At 39.3% G+C, this 7,695-nt stretch overlaps 1 pseudogene; it reads right to left on the bottom strand.

Annotated features, from left to right (window-relative positions):
- Nucleotides 1-847: 847 nt before the first annotated feature.
- Nucleotides 848-1,931, bottom strand: LOC131381007 (uncharacterized; annotated as a pseudogene).
- Between the last annotated feature and the right edge of the window lie 5,764 nt (nucleotides 1,932-7,695).

Below are 7,695 nucleotides of genomic sequence, written 5' to 3'. Positions count from 1 at the left end.
CTTCGGTGGGGAAAGGAGGCGGAATCCTTTAACTTGAACAGGATGGGCATTTTTTGCTCATCTATATTGTCCTTCCATTGCCTAGACTTTAGGATTAATTCCTTCCTCACGCAGGGGACAACAAACAGGTGTTCCTTCTCCTATGTTCAGGTATATAATGGCCCCTGCTTTTGCTAGAATGTCCCTCCCTAACAAGGTAGTGGGGCTTTCAGGCATAATTAAAAAAGCATGTGAAAAGAGTAAAGCTCCCCAGTCACAGCTTCGTGGCTGGGAGAAGTATCTAGTGACTGGGTGTTCTAGGACCCCTTGGATAGTGACAGATCTGGAGGACAGTTGTCTGGAACAGGAGAGTAAGACTGAGAAGGCTGCACCAGTGTCCAGGAGACAGTTAGCCTCCTGGCCCTCAATGGTCAACCATATCTGGGGCTCTGTGAGGGTGATGGCATGGGCTGGCACTTGCCCTGGGCACCCTCAGTCCTGCTGCTGGATCATCTGGTTAGTGGCTTCTGACTCAGAGGACCTTCGTCCCCTGGGGCAGTGGGCCTTCCAGTGATTCCCTTGACATAAGGGACATGGACGAGGGGGCAGCTTACTTCGACTTGGACAATCTTTTTTAAAGTGTCCTTGTAGACCACACTGGAAGAAAGCCCTATTAGGCATTTGATTTGCCCAGCTTTTCCCTTTTCCAGAGCCTCCAAAGTCTGCTTGCCTGAGGGCCATGACTAAGGCGGTGCCCCCCCCCTTTTTTTTTAATCCCATTTGTCCCATTCCGCCTGCTCCTCCTGATCTCTATTATAAAAAACCGAGGTTGCCAAGTTCAATAGGGTTTCTAAGTTTTGCTCCAGGCCTAAGGTGGACTTCTGAAGTTTTTTCTAATGTCTGCAGCTGACTGAGTGATAAACTTATCCTTTAAGATTAGTTGGCCTTCAATAGAGTCAGATGACAGAGAGGTTTGCTTCCTCAATGCCCCCCTTTGTCTCTCCAGAAAGGCAGTAGGATTTTCTTCCTTTCCTTGTGTTAAAGTGGACATCATTGAATAATTCATAGGCTTCTTCCTAGTTTTCCTTAGTACTTCTAGCACGCAAGTTAGCAAATGTCTGCAGCACCAATCTCTATGTTCTGATTCTGTGTCCCAGTGAGGGTCTACAATGGGAACTGCATGCTGGCCTGTGGGGAATCGTTCTCTTTCCTCTGTTGTCATCCTATCATTGACCTGACTGAGACACCAGAGATCGCCAAACTCTCGGGCTGCAGTTATGGCAGCACTTCTCTCATTTGGGGTTAGTGTCTGATTTAGCAGTAACATTATATCTCTCCATGTCAGATCAAGGATTGTCCTAACACCTGTAAAACATCAATATAGCCATCAGGGTTACCTGAGAATTTACCTAGGTCTATTTTAATTTGCTTTAAGTCTGAGAGAGAAAAAGGTACATACACTCTGGCTGGGCCGAATTTTCCTCCTCCCACTGCTTGGAAGGGGCATAATCGCGGAATACTGGCATCTTTGGTTCATTGTTTACCCCTTTGTCTACTCCTTTTGGACCGTTTGCGTTGAAGGGGGGGTCCTTATTAGTTGGGGTCAGGGGGGCTGGGGTAGGGAGGTAGACTCTGAGGGCTTTCTGTAGGGCATAAATCACACGCTTTACATAATTACGAGTTGTCTCTTAATGAAAAAAAAGTTTGAACATATGGCGCTTCCCTCCATTTGCCTTTTTTTTTTTTTTTTTTTTACAAATTCTAGTTGTAAGATGGCGTTATAATTTATACTTCCCTCAGGAGGCCAGGTTTCTCCCCTTTGAAGAGAATATTGTGGCCAGGTGGTACTGCAGAAGTACTCATTTCTTTCTTAGCATCTGAGGGTCAAATTGGTCCCAGTTCTCCAGAATACATCTTAGGGGCGTTTTTGCCTTGGGGGCAACATTTCCCATCTAAAAAAAGAACATAGGGATGCCGGCACCCCTAGTCATTTTCCGATGAGCATTAGTCCTAGAGCGCCCCTACGGTCCTAATGCTTATTCTTTTCCAGGGTGTGTAACCACCCATGGACCTCTGCTTATCGGATTAGTTATGCTCACTTATGTAGCAGTCCTGCACCTGTTTTCCCGCCTCTCTTGACCACAGAGAAAGGGGTCTGGGCTGCTGGATTCTAGTGGTCCTTTACCAGCGTGCCCAACATTGCCTTTGCGCTCAGAGGTGAGTTCCTTTCCCGGGTGCGTAACCACCCACAGACCTCTGCTTATCGGATTAGTTACGCTCACCGATGTAGCAGTCCTGCATCTGTTTTCCCGCCTCTCTTGACCACAGAGAAAGGGGTCCAGCCTGCTGAATTCTAATCCTTTACCAGTGTGCCCAACATTGCCTTTGCGCTCAGGTGTGAGTCCTAGAGCTGGGCTGGGTTCCTGAGTATTTCATAACAACCCAGCTACCCCATTAAGATGCATTCCTATAAAAGCAGTTCTTATGCAAATTCATTTCAGAGAGCGTGTAGGTAACCTTTTGAGTCAGGATTGAGAGTCTTTTTGATTCTGTAAGTACTTTAAGGCTTGGCTGAGTGCAAACAGCTCGCACATTTAAGAAGACCAGTTATTTGGCAGTTTTTCTAACTGCTTCCACAAGAGTCTCCATATCAATTACTGAATACCCACTGTGGTTTTTTCCTCAATCACCTAGGAGGAACCATCTATCGTCCTGTCCTGAAGGGAGTTCCTCCTAGCTCTAGTCAGACCTTTGTATGGTAATTAAATTTTAAATCCCCTCTTAGGAAATCTGCTGGGTTAAGGGAATTATCAGTGGTTGGAGTTACATTACCCTTTTCTAACAGAATAGCCCCATACTTTAAGATTTTTGAGTTAGTAAGCTACCTTTTTGCCTTTTTTTTTTTTTTGACTTAAAATAACTCTGAACTGGTGAGGTGTGCTCACAATGAGATTTCCTCTAAAAGTTACTTTTCTACTTATAGTAAAGCAGTTGTCACTACAGACTGAATGCATTTGGCCCATCCATGGGTTACTGGGTTAAGGATTTGCTACACCCTTATTTACACTGACAACAAAGTGGCAATTACCAATTACAAGTTGTAAATTTACCCTGGCTTTTAAAGGAATAGGGCACACTTTTTTTTTTAACCATTTCTATCTTTTCCTTTCTCTCTTTGACTCCCTCTTTGTCTCTCTCTCCGTCTCTGTCTCTCTCCATCTCTCTTAGCCATTACAAACTTGGGGCCCTGGCAAGAGTGATAGGGGACAGGTCCTACGTAACTGCCCATGTCAATAGCCTCACACTCAGATAGCCTCACACCTGTCAGAAATCCGGCGGCCACACTAATCGTTTTTAACTGGCTGACAAGTGCCCGGTATTTTCCTCCATTTCTAAGGAAGGATAGGACAGAATAGCAAGTGAAAGTGATCCAATATTACTCACCGCTTTGGATGTCCCTTCGTGGTCGCCAAAATGTTACTGGGGGGTCCTTGCTCCCAGAGCTCCCAAGATGGTGGTGGGCCACTTCCAAAATGGCGGCGGGCTACTTCCAAGATGGCGGCAAGCCTCGTTTTCTCTGACTTGGGGTTCTTGGCCTCACGGATTCCAAGGAATGGAATCTTGGGCCATGCAGTGAGTGTTATAGCTCTATTAGAAGTCATGGGTCACGGAAGAGAACCATGGAACCCAGTGACTAGTGTTCAGCTCAATTAGGACGAACCCAGGCACTTAGCCGTACAGGAACAATGGCAAGCCTTTAGCCCAATTAGGAGCGGCAATGGGTGCCTCGCTGGATCACAAGCACAGCAGACACCCTGCTGGATCCGGAGGGACGGAAGTCAGCAGCGGGTCTGCAATGGTGGCAAAACAGCAGTGGTGGACTGCGAGCAAAAGCTCAGCTAAAGCCGTAACAAACAAGGACCAGAAGAGTGCAGCTGCAAGATTTAATAGAGTGAAATAGAGTGAAAACAGAGCTACCATATAACGGGAGGGGACCCAAAGGGGGTTTCCCTTATTTAAAATTTTCAAGAATTCTCTTCTACAAATTTCTCTTGCTAGCCATAACCTCCAAATTTGGATTAGCTATTTGACCATTCTATTTCTATAATATTCTGTGCTGATCTTTATCATTACATTTTCCAGAGTGTAGTACAATCATCTTTCTATTATTGTTTCCCTCATTCTGTTTAGACTGATGGAATCTCAAGGTTATACACTTCATTTTACTTCCCTTATATTCACAGTGCCTAGAATAAAGTTTGGCACGTGACAAGTACCCAATAAATGCTTATAGAAGAAATGAATACACCAGTGTTTAAAGTGCCAGTTAACCACTTGGGAAATCAATTTCTTCACATCTTTATGAATTCATCTTAACTAGAACACATTAAAAAGAGTGACATTTAGATATCTGGAACAACGCAATAGAATGTACTGATTTCTAATTTATAGAACAGCCTCCTATGACATAAGGCAGCAATTATATTTAAATCCATATAATAGCCTAGAATGACTGCAATAATCTACGTTTGTAAAATAAATTTGATTTTTTTCTAATATACTAGATCCTCAGCCAGAATTTTAATGCTTACTTTGGATAAAATTGTTAATCAACCTAAAATTAACTACCTGCTTAATTACCTAAAAGATCTGAAACTTTTCCTTGACTTTAAATCAATTTCTATTGGAATGTATCATGTTGATTTCAGAAAATGGTTTAGTTTTTTGTTTATTTTTGGTAAAGCAAAGAAAACAAACAGAAACTAACTGTGTAGAAATACACGATTAAATGTGCTCCTAATTCAGAAGTTACTGGGCCACTCCCCCAAAATTGTGCTATTCAAGGTTAAATTATATATAAAGAAGAGAAATATTGCAAGTAATTTTTAAAGGTAGAAATTAGATATAACATGTACTGTGTTAATTACATCTAAAAATATTCCAAGGATTTTTCCTTTAACACATAAACATCTCTTGGCATGTGCATAGATTCTCTTGGATTCCACAAAAAATTAAATGTTTTCCTTGAAGAGGGTCTAGAATATGACAATAGACTACTAAGATAGTTGTTTAAAAAATGTTAATATCTGCCAGCAAATTGCTTTGGTATTTATCAATGCTTTAGCATTTGTATTTTTTGTCTTGACATCAATATTTATTTTTATGACCTCTAAATGAAAGATACAGACTATCAATAAAAAATTGTTTAAAATCTAACTTTAATATCAACCATCCACACACTGACCAAAATTATTTTGTGGTGCTAATGCACCACAAAAGACCAGATTCTTTCAAAGAGATATGTGGCATTAACATAAGTATAACTATATAATTATCTGTCTTCTTAATTGCTGTATATTGAAAAGTAGTTTACTAAGAAACCATCTATAATATCAGAGCAATAGATTATGTTACAGTCAATCATCATAACACATAATTTAGTTTCTTCAAACTACTCCTATCTACTATTGCCAGGCACTGTGCTAAACAGTAAAGGAAGATAAATAATTAGAATGCGATCTTTGCTCAAAGAAACTCAGTTTTGCAAACCAATAGATTTAGAAGAAAGAATTTTGAAGAATATTAATTTTAATTCAGCCAACACAGACTAAGCATTCAGAGCAATTACAATAATAAAGGTAACCATATAATAGTAGGAGAAAGAAAAAAGCACAAAAACCTATACTACAATGTGTTTTTAGAATGTAAAAATATTTCAAAAGTTTATCATTAATCAAATATGTAACAAAAATGATCAATTGTACTGTGTATCAGTTTGGCAGGAGTAACCTTACTATTTGTGAGGCAGGCATACTTAAATGTAAGTGAAATAGGCATATCTGTGTAGTCCTATTTGATAAACCCCTAAAAAGGCCCGTCCTCCTTGTCGGACCCCCAACTTCCTGAGTTTCAGCCTTAAAGATATATTCCCCAGGACAAACGTTGCTACTTCACCTGAACTTTTGTAAACTACACGCACAAGAGGGAGAAGGAGAGAAGGAGCACTACAAATTTGTCTTCCAATTTTTTGTGTGTTTTATTGAGATGTAAATTATTTTCCCTCATTGTTGAATATAGAGGTTGGCCATACTCCCTGAGAGTAGTTTATTAATGGTAAAAGTAGGAATAGACTACCAGTTCTTTTTTTTTTTTTTTTTTTTTTTTTTGAGACGGAGTCTCGCTCTGTCGCCCAGGCTGGAGTGCAGTGGCGCGATCTCGGCTCACTGCAAGCTCCGCCTCCCGGGTTCACGCCATTCTCCTGCCTCAGCCTCTCCAAGTAGCTGGGACTACAGGCGCCCGCCACCACGCCCGGCTAATTTTTTGTATTTTTAGTAGAGACGGGGTTTCACCGTGGTCTCGATCTCCTGACCTCGTGATCCGCCCGCCTCGGCCTCCCAAAGTGCTGGGATTACAAGCGTGAGCCACCGCACCCAGCCTAGACTACCAGTTCTGTATGAATTGATTATCCTACCTCATAGAGAAGGCACAGTATCTTTGTACCAATTGTTGGGTTTCAATTTTAAGAAATTGTTGATTTAGACAACATACTGAAGCTCTGATATAAATTTTTAGGCTCTTACTTCCTAAGCTGGCATCATGCATCTAAATGTGGGGAAATTATTATTTCTTCCTTTCTTGTATTTATATGGAAATATTTGAGAAAACTTTGGAAAAGCTGGAGTTTAACAGGCAGAAATCATTTTGAACTGGAGGTAATTGATTTGATTTTGCACACTAACAATTTTGTCTGTTATTCAGTTTATCCATATCCTTATGCCTTTTTTCTGCAATTGATAGAGATGCTGAAATTTCCTATTGATTGTTGATAAGTCTATTTCAATTTTATTTCTGTTCATTTTATGAAGCTATCTTTTTAAGTACATGAAATTTTAAATTATTATATTTTCTTGAGGGATTTAATCTTCTATCATTATGTAGCATCCCTGTTTATCTCTGGTAATGCTTCTTTTTTATAGGATACATTGTATAGTATAGTTACACCAGATTTTTAGAGGTCAGTTTTTCTATAATATATCTTTTCACTTTCAATTTTTTTGTTTTTGCTTGTAAGAAACATAGAGTGGATAGTTTTAAAATTAACATGACAATTGTTTTCTTTTAATTATATGTTCCATTTACATTTAATGCAGTTACTGATCTATTTTAATTTATATCTACCATCTTGCTATTTTTTATCCCATGTATTTTCTGTCTTGCCATCTATAGAAATAATCAATATTCCATTTTAGCCTAATTTGTTATTTATATTTTTTACTAAACATTTAGTGAATATACAAAGAATACCAATATCATTCTTGACTTATCACAGTCTAATAAAAGATTAGTACTAGTTTATAAAATACTTTGCAAACAATGCTAAGACCTTAATGCTTCAATTTTATTTATGAATTCTCACCTTTTGAGTTACTGTAGTCAGGCATTTAAATTTTATATATAACTGAAAACACATATGACATTATCATGCTTGAGTTTTAAAAAATCTTAATATTTACTTTTGCCTATATTTTTGTATTTCTATTGTTCATATGTACTTTCTATATTTCTGTGATGCTACCTGGGATCACTTTCTATTGTCTGAAATGCTCCCTTTAGTATTTTATTTTAATGCAGCTTTCCTAGTGACAAATTCTCTTAGTTATTTGCCTAGAAATCTCATTAATTTGCCCTCTTTTATGAAACATTATGTTTGCTTAG

Source organism: Hylobates moloch, unplaced genomic scaffold (assembly GCF_009828535.3).
Source record: "Hylobates moloch isolate HMO894 unplaced genomic scaffold, HMol_V3 SCAFFOLD_13, whole genome shotgun sequence".
Classification (NCBI taxonomy): domain Eukaryota; kingdom Metazoa; phylum Chordata; class Mammalia; order Primates; family Hylobatidae; genus Hylobates; species Hylobates moloch.
The sequence above is the reverse complement of the archived record's forward strand: the minus strand, read 5'-3'. Positions and strand labels throughout refer to the sequence as shown.